Below are 18,681 nucleotides of genomic sequence, written 5' to 3' on the forward strand. Positions count from 1 at the left end.
AGCGGATCCATATTCTTTCTGGCGCTCTGTCTCCTTGCATGATTGACGCTGAAACCATTATGCGAATGACTTTATCTTCATCGTTAACCTCTCACGCATCCTATACGATTACAATGTTCATGTTGAAAGGAAATCTATTTGTTCTGGACTCACTAGTAGCACCTGGGAACATCTTGTTGGATGAGAGACTAACATCCTGTTTGTTTGCAGCTGACTCGGCGTCTGGATCTGAGTCAACCTCTGACTCGGACCGAGTCAGCAGTCAGACCGTTTGTTTTGCATTTTGAGTCAGATCTGACTCGACCTATGACTCAGACATAACCCCTGACTCGGACCCGTTTGAGTCAGGTAACAAAATACCCCTGACTCACAGGACCAAACCACTGACTCACGTTTTTTGAGTCAGATGAGTCAGATCTGACTCAAAACAAACATATTGAGTCAGATCCAGATGAGTCAGGTGATTTCACTCAGATCCAGATGACTCAGATCCAGACGACTCAGATGAGTCAGGAGTAAACAAACATAGTGTAAGACTCCCATTTGTTTTGGACTCACTAGTAGCACCTGGGAATATCTTGCTGGATGAGAGACTAAGCCTCTCCCACTGTTGTCTAATTGTTGTTAGGATAAAATTGAGAAGGAGGCTAGTCTAAGTCACAACAAGTACTATACCCAAATAGAGAATGAGCCAAAAGGTTCATTCCCAAGTACCATTTCCTTTCCTTTCATAGTTCTCCCTCTCTCTTACCTCATCTTCACACATGTCCTTATTTTAGTATATTACTAAACTACCATTTTCCTATTTTTTAAGTTACCCTTGACTAAGGATTCCAAGATAACCCAAAAGTCAAGTTATCTTCCTTTTGGGCCTTTGAATTTGGGCAACCCAACTTCTTTAAGGGGTTGGATTTAGTCCCCAAGTCCCTTATTTTCATAAAGATAATCATATGGATTAGGGCACCCTCATTTCTCTAGGGTAGCCCTTTCTCATGTACCAACAATAATCGTTTTTCAGAGATAAACACTTTAATTGATTCTACTAGCATGCTTCTTGATATTGTTGTCATCATGACTGATCCCGAGGCTCCTTCTTCTTCGACGACGATATTGGAGAATCAGAATACATGACTTGATTGTTGCAAGTGCACTGGGTCCAATAATAATTGGATGTTCGATCTTCCTACGAGAATGAAGTCCACTGTCAATGCTCGGCGAGCCCAACTTCCTCAAATAATTTCTGATCTTAGAGAGGGTGTTAATAAAATCCAAGCAGATATTGATGCCTTTACCTATGCCCATTACAAGGCAGTGAAAGTGGCTGCGGAGATAAATAAAAATAGAACGGTTTTTTGGGGACCATGGTTATTTTGGGGGGACCATGGTTTTATTTTGGGTAAAGACATTAGAAGTAAATCTAGGTCACCCCTTATCTAGATATTTATATTAATACTTAAATTACCCTCTTGATGATAATTAGTTAGTGTTAATAATAGTTAGCGTAGTGATTAGTAAAATGATTAAGCAGAATTATTGAGAAAGTAAAGTTGGAGAAGATGAAGAAGGAAAACATGAAAAACAAAGGATTTTACCAACCACAACCGAAGGAAGAGTATTTGGGTACCCAGGTATGTTTCAAACTTAGATAATGTTGGTTGAATTGCTCCAAATTTTCAAAAAACTGTAAATTTTTAGGGTAGATTTGGGCTTGTTCGGTTACCTTATGTGAAGAACAGGTTACCGAACTCCTCTGAAAGTGTAGTTCGGTTACCTTTTCCATATACGCAGGTTACCGAACTCGTTCTTTAATGGAGGTTTTTAGTTGTTCGGTTACCTTTTTCATACACGCAGGTTACCGAACTTTGTTTATAGGACTTACAGAGTAATGTTCGGTTGGTTCGCAAACTTTAACCCAACAACATATCTAACCGAACTCCACATGTATGCAATTAGTGAAGAGTTCGGTTTGTCAATATTTTTTGCGAACAAACCGAACATAGTGGAACAAGTTCAGTTAAATTGAAACTCAACATAGTAGGCAAAATAACACAGTTCGGTTACATTGGAAAAAAATTTCTTTTTGGAATATAAGTAGAGTTCGGTTACTAGATAGTTTTAAAAAATTTTGCGAACCAACCGAACAAGGTAGGTAAAGTTCGGTTATATCATAACTCAACATAGTAGGAAAAATAACACAGTTCGGTTACATTTTTTTCTGTATTATGGGTAGAGTTCGGTTACTAACTAGTTTTAGAATATTTTGCGAACCAACCGAACTCGGAGTTCGGTTATGAAAAATTAAATTCGTGATAACCGAAGTGTTCTTCGTGTTCTTGGTTTCAGAATGTTCGGTTACAAAACTAGTTTTTTTAAAACTATTCCTAACCGAACATGCCACTTTAACATCCATTTAAACCATATTTTGATGATTTCTACTCAATTTTCCTATCCAAAAACGAATTAAAAAGATTGATGGATTTTTCAATCGAACGAGGAACGTCAAGGAAAGAGAGAAGAAGAAGAGAATAAACCTTTTTTTTTAAAACTAAAAATTTTCGATTGCTCTTTTGATTTTGATTTTGGTTAATAAATTCATTTAGATTAGATGTATATGATTAGATTTATATAGTTATTAAGTTAGTTTTAATTTAAATTAAAGTAAAGGGTAAATGGGTATTTACCTAATTTTGGGACACCCCTTATAAGTATAGGGAGGTTGGCCTAATAAGACCATGGTCCCCCAAAAAAACCATGGTCCCTAAAATATCATTCTAAAAATATTGAATAAGCCAAAGTTGTGTTGGTTGATAAAGCCCATCTTTGTTTTTTTTTTTGTATGGTTGGATCCAATTTAACATAAAAGAAAGTTCTTTAGGTATCCAGGTCAAGCAGGTTTTGGGGTGTTGTGGCGTGATAGGTGTTTAAAAACACTTCTTTAAGTATCGATTGATTATACTTTCTTAGCTAGTTTTCTTGTGAAATTGTGTTATTATCTTTCTTTTATATTTTATGGAAATTTTGGAGCTTATTACCGAAAAGAACAAGAAATCGTCCAATTAACCACAAAAGAGTCAGAATTATCATTGCATGGAAACTACTACGGACAATCACGTGGGCATATCGTACAATCGAAGCTCGTGTCAGCTAATGAAGTGATTCAAAGACCAAAAGACGTTGCTGGTTGTTCGGGAGCTAAAAGAGAATTTTACAGGGGATTAGTCCTCGACTGATTTCGGGGGAGTTGAGTGTATTTTAAATCTCAGGGATTTTGAGAGAGTTTGAGAGAGTGTAGGGAGTTTGAGAGAGTTTTGTGTTTTTGAGTTCAGGGAGTTTGGGGGAGTGTAGGGAGTTTGAGAGAGTTTATTAGAGGGAGTTTGGGGGAGTTTAAGAGAGTTCACTCCTAACTCATTCTCTTTTAAGAAACAATAAACCCTTATTTGCAAATAACATTGATCTTTAATCAAAAGAAAAAAATAAATGAAAATGATCATATCTTTGTATCAATAGTATGTTATTTTGTGCAACGAGATAAAAAATTTTCCCTTCAATTTAACGGTCTCCATACAATTCTAACTCCCTTTGTTCACGAACATTTTCCCACATATCATCCGCTATACTCTTTCTCCATGCATTAGCTTCTTGACATTGTTTTTCTTGAGTTTGTTGTGTCAAAATTTCATCGTCATTTACAAGCGTTGATGGATGGCTATCTTCCTCTTCCTCGACCGGAAACTTATCTGAACGGCATTCTTTTCGTAAGAAGTTGTGTAGTCCTGCACAAGATGTCATTATCTCTGCTTGCACCTGATACGGAAATGGAGGTTGAGACTTAAATATCAAGAAACGAGACTTCACAACACCGAACAATCTTTCAACTACATTCCTCAAAGAAGCATGACGCATGTTAAATAATTCTTCAGCCTTTTTCGCATGATTACCCGTACCAGAAAATTCTTTCAAATGATAACGTTGGCCACGAAATGGTGTTTAACAATATCGTCGGTTTGCAAAACCACCATCCCCCAAGTAATATTTACCTGAATAAAACAAAAAAAAAGAAAACTTCGTCAAGTAGAACCCGAATATAACTTAACCAAAAAACTCAAAACTTCACATTAGATAAAAGTAAAATTACCCTGCGGTATTTTCAGTCCATTTCTTTTTGTCATTGCGTCGTTAAGTATTTTCGAATCATGAGCAGACCCTTCCCATCCACTGAGCACATATATGAACTCCAAGTCGAAGTTGCAAACCGCTAACACATTTTGAGATGTAATTCCATGTCGATTCCGATAAACGGATGCATTTCTTTTCTCTACCATTGTTGGGATATGTGTACCGTCCATAGCTCCAATGCAATCCTTAAAGTAAGGAGAAAATCGTGTACTCTCACGAATTTTAAATGGAGTTGCACTTGTTGGCTTAGCCATCATCCTCGGAGCTATAGAATTTAAAGCTCGCAACATCATGTTGAAGTTTTTACTAACTGTCCACCGAGAGCGACCAAATGTGTCACGTACTGTGCAATATCGTGAACTTTGGCCAACAACGAGTAAAAATGTACCAAGCATTTCTTCAATAGAAACACATCTTGTATCACATAATGATGTAGTTTCTATAATGATACAACATAGTTTTAGAAAAATATCAGGGTACATCCTATAACTTCTTCGAAAGTCTTCTGGGTCTTGACGCAAAACTCTCCTTATATAGTTATATCCAAAAAAAGTAACTGGGCGTCTCATTGGTCTTTCAGTACGCTGACTTTGTATGTATTGCAATTGCTTGATTATATCCATCAACCATGAATGCACCGCTGAAAGTATATTCAAAAATATGGATAGTTCAAATTCATTATTGTTGCTTACCTCTTCATCATCACTGCTTTCTTCTTCTATATCAAAGGCTTCATCTTCACTATCAGTAGATAAATCCAAATCAGACATGTTCACCTAAAAAGATGATAAAAGTACTTTTTTTATTAGAATCATCATTATTTCAAAAGCATAAAAGTATATGTATATATAAATAAGCATATAGAATATAAAGTTCATAAATTCAATCATAATAACCATAAAGATGTCAACCCATAAAAATTAGTAGCAATCAATCCATAACAATAAGTTCTCAACTAGGAGAAAAGAAAAATTAAATACTAATAGTTATGAAGAAAAACGATCAAATGTTGTAACTCTAAAAGCCCATTAAACCTAATAGAAACTTGCAAAGATGACAGGTTTATGCTTTTAACTTTGAACCAATCCACAACTTTCTCTCTTCAGGAGTAAAACGTATGAATAAGTTCTTCTTGTGATTGTTGTCCAGCATTTCAATTACTTTCAGCTTATCTTCCAAAGAAATTTCATTCATGCCATAAACAAGATCCCATACTTGGTTATCTTTCTTATCCTTATCAATTCTGCGCATTTCTTTTTCAATTTTGCGGTCTTCTTTCTCTTTCGCAACAAGAGCATGCATTAAATCAATAGAAGAAGCAATCGATGAACTGTTGGCAATCAATTTCTCTAGATAATCAGACTGCCCAGTAGGATTAGTTGATTTAGAAGAGTCACCAATGTCACACCTTGGTCTTTTCTTTGGTGTCGTTTTTCTGACAGGAATTTTCTTTGTGTTCATATCTTGAGTTTCATCTTTATCTTGTTCATCACTTTCCTCTAAGCCATATCCCACGTATGATACGTTAAAAGTATTATCATATTGCTCTCGTTGAGTATAATCAACATCGAAGTAATCATCTTGTTCATCTTCCTTATCACAGGTTCTAGCACTTGTACCCTCATGGGTAAGATCAACTGTAACTTTTCCAGAAGCACATTTATTCCCAAAAACAATAAGAAAGTCACCATAGTCTTTACCATTATCTTCCCTTAAGTTAGTTTGGTTTGGATGGCTCTGTTAACATACAAAAAATAAATAAAGGATAAAGCATGAATTAGAACTCTGCACAAAATAGAAGAAAAAAATATCAAATTTAGTTTTCAGTAAGTAACACACACATACCTCAAAGTAATTGTTCCACATCTCGTCGGATCCAGTAATCATCTTGTTAGCATCATCCCAACCGAATCCAGAAGTACAAGATTTAAACAAATCCTGGTATTGACCAAATATAGTCTTCAGCCATCTATGTTTCCCTTTATAGTTCTCAAAAGATTTGTCACAACCACATGCTTGGTTAAGTTTTGGAAGTATCTCCTCTTCCACTATTCTCTTAGTAAAACATCCACTAGTGTCTTTCTTCTTCTCAAGTGTAGCTTCTACCAACAGTTCCAATAATTTCTCAGTCTCTCGAGTTGTCCATTGTTTGTAATTCGTAGTCACTTCCGTTTCCGGTTCCGTATTCTTATTCTTCCTAACATTCTTTTTCTTCTTGTTGTTTTCAGCAGGTTGGCTGGATTTTTCCATTCTATGGTGTGACATGTTAGCTACATTAGTACTTAGACTAATACTAGAACTTAACAAAGCAAGGATAGTAATAACACCAAATAGTCTAATGTAAACATGATAAAAAAATGTGATACTAGATTACACAGTACTAACACGCAGAGCTACTTAGCCAAATTGTTAATCAAAGAAAATCCCTTAGCAACTCCTTGCAACAAAAGCACCGTATGAATTGGCTAAAACACGCCAATACGGAATGAAGTACGCCACTGTATTGAACTTTGGCATATAGAATAAAAGAGAAGTATGTGTCTAAATAAGAGGACTTAACAAGTGATAGTGATTCTCAATGACACCCATGCAAAGTAGCAAGCCAATTAATGCATGATGACATAACAAATTATGAAGATAGCTGTAAAGGAATTCTGTTTCACCGAAACACAGTTTCAGATTGTCCAATCTTTGTAGTACTAATACTTACCTGATCCTCTTGAAATTTGTATGGTACACTTACAACTCAATATTACACAACACACCAAAAAATCATAGCATTCCAACGGTTCATTAAAAAGATACATTACTCAGAACCCGACTACTTTCAATACGTGCATACAGAATTCAGTTCCGGATTTCTCACACTTTGGTGTACCTAAAATGATCAGAACTTCATGAAATTTCTACAGTAGGAAACCTTCATATATACAAACATCATACTAAAATTTCAGCTTTGTCCGGTAAGCGGAGAATGAGATAAATAGGAATCAGTCCCCTATTCGGGATTTAAACTCAGCAGACCATAGTCATATATTGTGCAAGCTTTGCAGTAGAAAACGTGACCTGATCCGCGTGAACATTTTACTGTACTTCTATAACAAGGTAAACTACGACATACTCAAATTTCATCATATTCCAACGGTTGAATATAAAGATATCATTATAACAAAAGCACTGTATGAATTGGCTAAAACACGCCAATACAGAATGAAGTACGCCACTGTATTGAACTTTGGCATATAGAATATAAGAGAAGTATGTGTCTAAATAAGATGACTTAACAAGTGATAGTGATTCTCAATGACACCCATGCAAAGTAGCAAGCCAATTAATGCATGATGACATAACAAATTATGAAGATAGCTGTAAAGGAATTTTGTTTCACCGAAACATAGTTTCAGATTGTCCAATCTTTGCAGTACTAATACTTACCTGATCCTCTTAAATTTTTTATGGTACACTTACAACTCAATATTTTACAACACACTCAAAAATCATAGCATTCCAACGGTTCATTAAAAGGATACATTACTCAGAACCCGACTACTTTCAATACGTGCATACAGAATTCAGTTCCGGATTTCTCACACTTTGGTGTACCTAAAGTGATCAGAACTTCATGACATTTCTACAATAGGTAACCTTCATATATACAAACATCATACTAAAATTTAGCTTTGTCCGATAAGCGGAGAATGAGATAAATAGGAATCAGTCCCCTATTCGGGATTTAAACTCAGCAGACCATAGTCATATATTGTGCAAGCTTTGCAGTAGCAAACGTGACCTGATCCGCGTGAAAATTTTACTGTACTTCTATAACAAGGTAAAATACGAAATACTCAAATTTCATCATATTCTAACGGTTGAATTTAAAGATATCATTATAATCAAATCATGCAATTTCTTACCAAGATCTTTTGAACCACAAATTAGGGTTTTGACAGAGAGAGAGTACCCACAAAAAAAAACTATACACACAATCAAAATAAACAATCATGGAGATCAAAGATATGAAAAACAATCAAAATAGTACACAAATCAAACTATTATAAACAATCATGGAGATCAAAGAAGAAAAAAACATACCTAGAAAAAAATGTTTCCTCTTCTTTCTCCTATGGTTTTCTACGCACCAAACTCCTTCCCAAATCTCTACTCTTTTGAGAGATTTGTTGTGAGACCAAAATACACTAAAAACTCCTTCGAACTCCCCAAAGCAACCAACTCCCTATTATTGTAGGGTTTTATGACTAACAGGGAGTTCAAGAGCTTTTTTTAAACTCCCCAGCGACTAACAGGTGTTTTCTAGAGAGTTTAGGAGACTCCTCTAAACTCCCCCACGACTAACGGAGATTTGGAGAGACTCCCTCAAACTCCCCCAGAACTAACAGGAAAAAACCTAAATACATTAAAATCTCTCGAACTCTCCCACGACTAACCCCCTGTTAATTCTCTCTGGAAACAACAACATTGTGTTTAGAAGAGATGGCAGTAGTGGGTGCTGGGCCAAGCTGGCCATAAGTCATGGCCTTAACACGACAATAGTCGTGCTTATTTAATTGGTGCACTCGGTGGAAGAAAAGGTGATTGTACGTGTAAGCTAGTAGTGCTAGCATGTGCATCTGAGAAGGAGAGAAAAATTAGGTTTCCATTGAAACCCAAATGCACGAGCAGAGAATCAGGAACATTTCCTTGATCACCGGTTCGTAAGCAGAGATGGGTTATCGTTTCCGTTGAACCTGTTGCCGTCGACCAAGCTTAGCACTGCCAGCCAAAAGTCCGTCAAAAACTCTTCTCACAGTCAGCAAAGATGAAAATGCAGTTGTACTGTGGATGTTCGTTGATCGCGGAGATGGAGAAGTAACACGAGTTTGTGATGTTGAATGGACTCTGTGGTTAGATGGTATGAAGAAGGGATTTCGTGGACGGTAGTCGAGAAAAGAAATGTGGAGTCTGGACTCTTGATCGCTACTGCCATTGGTATTTGATATCGGTGACGGCAGTGGACTTGAGTTGCTTCTGTGGATGTCGAAGAAAGATATAATGAGCTCAAGTCAAGACAGCGATGAGAATGATGGCAGGTTCAGGAAGTTCTGAGTTCGAAGTCGAAAGGGAGGAGAGTTTGCTGCAGTATATGATGGCTGTGATGAATCGGTGATGGAGTTTTGTTGGGGATTGAGGCTGTTGTCAGATGCTGATGAAGTGAGAGATGCAGAGAAGAAGGCTCGAATCTTAGGGAAGGATATATACTGGCTTACAAAGAGTATGACGCTGTGATAATTATCGATGGCAGTATTGATGGTGGTTGACTGTGTGACATGAAATAAAGAGGGAACGGTTTAGCTCCGAGTCAGTGAAGATGTTGATTGAGTGTTGCTGCCATTGAGCCGAATGGAACGAGTTTGGAGCTGGTGGTCTGTGGTTGCTGCGCTCGAGATAAATCTGGATTGATGGAGAAGGTGTCGCTGTGGTTAATGGTGGGACGGTGATCTTGGCAGAGATGGAGGTGCTGCTGGTAGTCGATGGCGCAGCAAGCCAGGGATTTGAGTCTGTCAGAGAAGTCGAGAAGTAAAAGATTTTGGAGTTCAAGGATTTTCTACGGTGATGTTCCAACCGTTCGAAAAGGCAGGGAGGCTTACGGTGGAGTTTTTTTTGTCGTAGCAGAACACAGGCGAACCTACGGTGGTATTTTCCCCATCTTATACAATCACAGGGAGTAAAGAGAATTCACGGGAATATGAGTCCGAAGGAAAGATGGATTGAAAACAGGCTGTCAGTGCAAAACTGACAAGCCAATAACGAGAAATGGGCTGGGCTTCTGCCATACACAAGCAGCCTTGGACCTGACTTCTTTGTTGGGGATTTTGACGACTTTGGTGACCAGCCTTGGCCGTGAGTTGTGCTAGGAATTGTGGCGAGTTTGGCAAGCACTTTGCATGAGATGTGATGCACGGGACACAGGAGGCGTACTTTCCTTTCTTAGCTAGGTTTCCTAGTTTCTTCAAGAGGAGGTTATAAAATTCTATATATAGGGAAGCTTAGATAAAATTTGGAATATCTTGTACTCACCGTTTTTCTCCCTCTTGTGGGGGTGGGGGTGGGGGGAGGAGAACTATCTCTTTGCTATGTTCTTTTGATTATTAAGGATGAATTCAAAGTTCTAATTGTGAAGCTCAATTATTTACAAGTTTATTTCGAGTTTTAAAGTTAATCATTATGGATTGTTTTTACTATATGGAAGGTTTATGATTGATTCTTAGATTGGTTTGGGTGCGCAATTAGATTAGTCAATTAATCATTCTAATGCTAGTAGAGATTTGAGCGATCCGTAATTCTCGTTTATCTCCTACACAAGTAGAAATCGCGAGACCTTGCAGAGGGATTCTGTGGAGCAATTGCGAGTAAAGACAACACCAGTAAGTGGACCGAGCGTACCGAGTTTAACTGCTGGGATCAACCTAAATTCACAAACCCTAAAGCATTCGGTTGAGTTACACCTTGTACGCGTACCTCAGGACGGCTCAGTTGGATAGAATCTGGTAGTCGAGCGCTTCCGTATCCAGTGACAACAGGAATTTTGAGGATAGCTAAGCGTACCTGCTATTCTACGGTTGGTGACAATTGATTCTAACAAGAGATAAACGGGTACACTGTTGAGTTAACGGTTAGTAACGGCGAAGGATTTCTTAATCGTCATCCTCTTTATCTTATTATCCTTTTTATCCTTCTTTTATATCCTCGCTGATTTAGATAACATATCAATTGCATTACTCCTCGTGGGAACGATCCTTATTACCGCTTTATTACTTGTTAATTAGTGGGAAACATCTTATATTTTGTTGAGTAAACGACTCTCATCATGGCTCATCCTGTCAGTTTTGATAAGTATTTAATGCAAATTTTTGGGGGCGATATCCATGCTTTTAATATAGCTAAAGCAAGGAATATAAAGAAGATTTGGTTTAAGTACGACTCTATAAGTGTCATATTAATATTGAGGAACAAGTCTTTGGTTGGAGGTTTCAGGTGTTGTGGAAAATTGTTTTAAATTTCTTGATATGATTCAATCCATATTTTCTCATATTTAGAAAAAGTTATGCTTGTGCAGATACCCTAGCGAAATGGGGTGCCACATCTATAGAAGGACAACGGTGCTTTGATCCACCATATTCAAAATGTAATGAGGGTGGAAGGAGATGTCTTACGCAATGTAGTGAATCCCGGGTCTCGGTCTTGTCTCAGATGATCCAAGATATACTGAGACAATTTTATCTCGGTGAAATTCTGAAACCCTTATTTTTTAATTTAATACCTAATATATATATATATATATATATATAATATATATATATGCCAAGTATTTTGCACACATTACATATGTTGCTTGTAAAATATAAAGAAACAATACTAATTTTTAAGAACAGTAAAAATAAATTGAGTTTTTGAAAGTTGAATATGATTTTTATTACTAAATTTTCATATGTTAAGCTTGTCTTGGCGAGATCTCGGCCGTCTCGGCGAGTTTATCAGTAGAATCTCATCTCGCCGAGATTTAGAACTCGTCTTGGTCGAGATTGGCTATATTGGTCCTACTTATTTATAAGTTTGTTTGAGTAGTTTATTTTTACTTTTCTTTTACCTTCGGAGGTCAGGTTCTTTATGTAGGTTTATTTCAAAAAATAAGTTGATGGGCCAAAATAACCTGGCTAAATTGGGGCCTACGCCACTTGATTGGGGCCTATAGATTACTTCATCTATCCAATTCACAATGATAAGGGGTGTCTAATATTTATGTGAACTACCAAAATTACCCTCAAAAAATATTAATATTACTAAATTATCCCCATCAATCCTTAATAAACCTAACTAACAAAAATCAGTTATGTCTAACATTTATGTCTAACATAAAAACCGATTCATCTCCTCCACTCCCTCTTTTTTCATTTTTTTGAAACCAAAAATTGTCGATGATCGACGATTCAAAAACGATTAATCGTTTTCTTTCTTCCATAAAATGTCGAAACCAAGAACTAAGTATGCTACTAACATGAATCATTCTAGTGACGACAATCCCGGGCTTGTTGAAGCGATTTGAAATAGAACGAGGGAAGTGCAAGAACAATCCCAAGCCTCTCGTATCGCACAGGAGGAAGAAATGGGTCGAATCAGGTACTTTTCTATCAACCCAATCCTCTAAACTAGGTTTTAGTAACATGCTTTAGGTTAGAAATCGAGAATTTTGAAATCCAAAAATTCCAGTGTTTAGAGAATTGGATTACGTTAGTCACGAAGTAACCCGATTCTTATTAGAAACAGATTATGTTCATAAACTTATAGTCCGATTGTTCTGCATGTGAAAAAGAATCGGGGAACGTTAGTGTATAAATAGCCCGATTGTTGTTGCCAATCTTCCTGGATCTTATTTTGTTGGAATCGGATTACATATGTCTTAACAAAAATCGATTGTTAATTTTAGAAACGGAATTTATATGTATATCGAGTAAACCGATTTCATGAATCGGTTCACACTAGCACTTGTAAAAATACGATTGTTAATTTTATATGTTTGGAATCGGATTTCATATGTATATCGAGTAAACCGATTATATACCCTGACTTTAAAAATGCATCATATTCCATTGTTTTTTGTTGCTTAAATCCGTATTCTACAGGCAAAAAAATCAAGCCGAAAAGAAATATAAAAAGAAACATGACCATGCTACTCCTAAGCCTTTGGGACCTCGTCGAAAAGACGGTCAAAATTTGAATGCTTCCCACCGAAGGGGCACAGGGAGTAAATCCAAAGGGATCAGCATCAATGACCCACCACCTCGAGCGGAGCAACAAACACATGAAGAACCTGATTCTGATACACATACTGAACAAGAACGTGGCAAGGAAGATGCCAGTGGCAAGAAAGATGAGAGTGAAAGTGATGAAGAAGAAGGTGACGAGGAAGGTGATAAAGAGATAAGAGAAGTCGTTCAAGAATAAGAAGGAGACCCTAAAGGAAAAGGTCAGAAGAAAGAAGTTCCAAAGAAGAAGAAAGGTGACCACATGCCCGACGATCTGAAGATGCTTGCTCGCGGCCTTGATGATCCACCTTTAGGGATACCAGCTGATGGGGGAAATGTGTTATGGGGTTACAAAGGCAGTTGGGCCGGCTTCGTCTACAATACCATAGTAAGTACCTAAACCTTGTGCCATGTAATGTAAACATTATTATCCGTGTAGTGTTTTGATTATTGTCCATCATGGTTGTTTGGTTTTATAGGATCACAAGCATAATGTTCGTCTTATGAAGCCTGGAACGTCAGTGAGTAAGATGAGGCAGTGGCCACTTATAGGTGATGAATTAAGCAAGGGAGAAGTTCCGGAAGTGGTCGATCTAGTCAATTCTACGGGGTTGCTTTCTGTGGTCAACAATTTGAGCCACCTTACTTATGATAGACCTCTTTGTTCCGCCTTTGCCGAGAGATACTACGGGGAAACATATCTTTACATCTTCCGTTTGGAGAAATGACGATAAATCCAAATGATGCGAAGTTCATTACCGGGGTAAGCATAGAAGGTAAAGCCGTGAAGCACAAAGATTACGCGCAAGAGCTTAATTGGGACAAGATTTATGCGTGGAACAAGGAAGTGTTCCAATGAGATGAGGAGAAGACCAAGAAGGAGATGCTAGTAGGCAAGGCAAAACAGAGGATATTCCATCTCTCTAAGCCGAGGAGCAACTTTATGGGAACAAAGAAGTTTTGTCATGAGGGAAAAGTGATAAGCACGTAAGTGCTACATTTTTACGCCCATATTACATTGGCTATGTCCGGTTAATTTCTAATAATATTGTTTTAAGACTTTTGCAGGAATTACAAGTGAAATCCATTCACCCGATGGATATATGGCCAAGTTACAAGATAAAGAGGTGTTTCTACTCAAAGCACAACTCAAGCCATCTCACGGCCAAGAGTTAGTGAAAGAAAAGTCTTCATTTTCTGTTTCAAGACCCAAGCACCTCAAACCCACTAGTGGCTAAGGAGGAACAGTGAGACGTGGCTAGTTCTACTCCACATTTCGTTTGTTCTCATCAAAGAGAAATGAGGAAATTTGAGCAGCAAAAGGAGAGATTTTCAGGTCTTCAAATCAAGCAGTTGTTTCTATGAGATCAAGGGTTTCGAGTTCAAGTCAGATAAGGAGCTGGTGATGAAAGTTTGTAATGATAGTCAATTGAGAAACAATGGGTTAATTTGTGAATGAACAGAAAGGGGATCTGAGATATGCAAAATAGATGGAGACTGCTGTTAATGGGAATTGAATGGAGATGGTTAGAAGTGGTTGAATCGAATGAAAGAAAATGAAAAGATGGTAACTACTCGAATCTGTGTGATGAGGTCTGAATTGAGGGTTTCGTCCATTGATGGCAGTGGTGGTGATAAATGATGTTGTTGATTCGTGGCTGCAGTATGGGTGATAAATTGGGGTTTGTCAGGTGCTGAATCGCTGTAACTGGATTCAGTCAAGAAATCAGAGAAGCATCAACTATAGAAGGAACTGTTAGGTTAAGATTTCGATTGCTCTTGAGAAGAATCGTTGAGCTCGTCTGGGTTTGAACGAAACAAGGAAATGTGCTGACTTGAGTTCGAGTTAGGCTTAATATGGACAGGATTTTGTGCCGGAAAGGCAAACTCGAGACTTGATTTGCTGCCGTTAATGTCTACTGTTGGTTTTAAGAACGCCTAGTGTTGTGATCAGTGGATGAAGGCCTGAGAAGACATAAGAACAGATTGTTTAGAAGGTCAGAGAATGAAAAGAAGTGTTGTTGGGGATTGTCATTGCTGTTGTGTTCTTAGACAAAGTGACTGCAGTTCTTATTGTTCAGGGTGGCAGAAATTAGTGCAGTCAGCGATGGTGTTTCCAAGGTAAGTTGTGGATGGAATACCATGAAGAGAACAGAGAGAAGAAGAGATTGTGCTAGCTGTACTGGTTGTATGGTCTGTAACAGTGAATGTTTGAAGATGGAAAGTGAAGTTGGGGTCCGAGTGTTGGCTAATTTTATTATGCTGCAAAGAAGATGATTGGATAGTCAGTGAATGGAGAAAGAAAGTGAGATGATGTGGCTAGATATGGGAACTGGTGCTGGTGGCCGAGAATTAGGAGGACAGAAAGCAGAAAATGGTGCAGTGGCTGGATGTCGGTAATGCCTAAATTTGGAAACTGAGGCTGGTGCTTGGATTGGGCCTGGCGACTATCAGCTGGGTCCAGATTAGCTTTTCTATAGCGCCTTTATATACATCTGTGAACAGAGAATCGGGGGAAGCCGTTTACACAGGGAAGAAACTAGGTTTAAGTTTTCTTACTTTTGCGATGCTTTACTTGTTATTATCTATATCATTTTTGATGGCTTTTAAGAAAACCATGTCTAGCTAAATATCTTGTTAGGGTGAAGGATGAACTTGTAGGTTTAATTTACCCATGTTCTAAAACAAGGGTTTCTACAACTTTGAACTTAATGTCATTTGTTTGAGTTTCTCTACAATGATTTATCTTCTATTCAATTTCTCATATTCTATGCCAGGTATAGGCTATTGTTAGGTTGATAGAAATACTCATTGAACCTTGTTATTGATTGTTTTATGATTATTCCAAGACTGTGTGCCAAGGCAAAATCTAAAGGTAGTTCGAATATTGCTGAGCACAATGCAAGGCTGCAACTGCATAAAGTTTTGAGTACTAATAGAGAGGTGCATTTATCTAAAGAGGAGCATGAAGTTCTTCTTACAATAACGAAATTTGATATTCAACAACAGTTTGTGAAAGATTTATCTTTTCGCAAGGAGTATTGCAAGGAAATACAAGACCAATTAAAAAAAATGCAAACTCCAAAGAAGAATAATAAGAACAAAGGATGGGGTGGAAACTCTTAATGTTTTCCTTTGTTAGTTTTTCTTGTTATTTTTTTCGGGCTTTGTTGCTTATTTTTTGTTAGTTATTTTGTTGTTTTTCACCCCTTTGGTTTATGGGTGTGGGGAGGCCTTGTGCCTCTCATCTTATAATTCTTGTAATTACGTTTTTTTGCTTAATAAACTTTTTTGACCTAGCAAAAAAAAAATATGATTATTCCAAGACTGTGTATGTCATGTATACTTAGTACTATGGATGTCTATCTTCTAGGTTGAGAACAAACAAACTTTTATGATAACTCTTTCCTATAAATCCTTAACGAAATATCTTCCGTGTGTTAGTTGCTAGATTTGCAACTTCGCACAAGTAAATTTGAGACCATGTGATAGAGCATAAGTAAACATAGCTCACAACAGATTTCATAGCCCTAATACTTCCATATTCTTGATTACAATCTTTATACAATTGCTTTATTTACCTGTTAATTTATTTTCTTAGCATAACAATCTCTCAAATATTGAATTTTGGTTAGTTGGGTCTTGATATTAATTAGTAGTAGTTTCCGCACTCCTTAAGGGAACGAACCATGCTTGCTATTGTTATTTTTGACACCGTGCACTTGCGGTAAAACAAAGTCAGTCTACCGACCTATCAAGTTTTTGGCGCCGCTGCCGGGGAGTGGCTGTAAAGTACTCACTGATTGATATCATTGATTTTCTAGTCGTAGTTTAGTTTTTATTTTCTTTACATAGTTTATTTTCGTTTTTTTTTTTTTTTTAGATTTCTTTTAGTTCCTTTTTACGTAGCTTGTTTGATTATCTTTAGGTACCTTAGATTGAAGAGCACAGTTGTAATCTCTCCAAAACAGGCAGAAAAGTAAGTCTTTCGTAAAGCTTTGCAAGGTGAGTTTAGACTGAATTCTGCATTTTGATAGCATATGCAAGATCTACCAAGTAGTTGGGATAGAGAACAATTATTCGCCTTGTTAAAGTAACCCTTTATACATGACGAGAATAGATGATGAGGGTACGAACCCTCCGGTTAAAAGTTTGAGAGACTATATGTACCCAACTAGAGTCTCTCAACTCTCATGTATTGTTTTGCCTACCACCACAACAACCTATGAGATTAGAGCAAGCACCATTCAAGGACTTCCTAAATTCTACGGTAAGGAGAATGAAAATCCTTACTACCACATTAGAGATTTTGAAGAATTGTGTGGTACGATGAAATTTAAGGACTTAGCTGATGATTATCTTAGACTTAGTTTGTTCCCTTTTTGCTTAAAGGATAAGGCAAAATCATGGTTAAATGCATTAGCTCCTTCATCAGTTAGTACTTGGGATGGCATGATTAATTTATTCTTGTATAAATTCTTTCCTAGGCATAAAACTATTGCTATATGTCAAAAGTTGAATAGTTTTCCGCAACAAGAAGGAGAATCTCTTTATGATTATTTAGAGAGGTTTCATGATCTCTTGCTATAATGTCCACACCATGGATTTGATACTCCTAGGCTCACATTGATTATATATGAGGGATTAGATTTCAAAACACTCACTATGGTAGAATTACTTTGTGGCGGTAATTTCCCTGATAAGATTGCCGAAGAAGGTTATAAGTTTTTGCATGAAGTAGCCGGAAAAACCCAAGAGTGTGAGGCTAGAGATCCCATAATGACTAGTAGCAAAGGGGTTTATAGAGTTGATAGTGACTTAGACTCTGAGGCCAAGATTGTTGTTGTGTCACGAAGACTTGAGTTGTTAGAAAGAAATGCTAAAAGTAAGCTTGTTGAGTCAATTACACATACATCTCCTATTACTAATGATTTTTCTAACCAAAGAATTTCTACTTTGGAAGAAAGTATGAGTTTGTTTATGCAGGCTACTCAAAGATCTATGGAAAACTTAGAGCAACAACTAGGTCATATTACTAACCAGTTGAATGAGCGAGACAAGGATTGGTTCCCGAGTCAAATACAGCTTGACCCCAAGGGTTCTTTTGAGGTAAGCACATATGGTGGTAAGCCGACTCATCATGTCTAGGCTGTCACTACTCTCAGAAGTGGACGGGTCATTGATAATCATGTTAGTGATGCCGAGGATAATGTGCAAGATAGGAGCCCGCCTGCTATTACACAGGTTACTCCAACACAAAAAGAAACCGAGAAAGGTAATTCTGAAATTTCTTATGTTCCTCGTGCACCTTTTCCTCAAGTATTACTAACTCGTAAAAAAGGAACTAGTCTTAATGACATCTTAGAAGTATTTAAACAGGTTAAAGTCAACATTCCCCTCTTAGATGCCATTAAACAAATTCCTTCTTACGCCAAGTTTCTAAGAGATATGTGCACTGTGAAACGAAAATTGAATGTACATAAGAAAGCTTTCCTTAATGAACTGGTAAGCTCGATTATAACCCAAAAAACTCCACCCAAATTTAAGGATCCAGGTTGTCCTACGATTGCTTGCACTATAGGAGAACATAGGATTGAACATGCGTTGTTAGATTTAGGGGCCAGTGTGAATCTCTTGCCATATTCTGTGTATGTGCAATTAGAACTTGGTGCTTTAAAACCCATTAAAGTTACCCTCCATTTGG

The sequence above is a fragment of the Papaver somniferum genome, chromosome 7, assembly GCF_003573695.1.
Source record: "Papaver somniferum cultivar HN1 chromosome 7, ASM357369v1, whole genome shotgun sequence".
Lineage (NCBI taxonomy): Eukaryota > Viridiplantae > Streptophyta > Magnoliopsida > Ranunculales > Papaveraceae > Papaver > Papaver somniferum.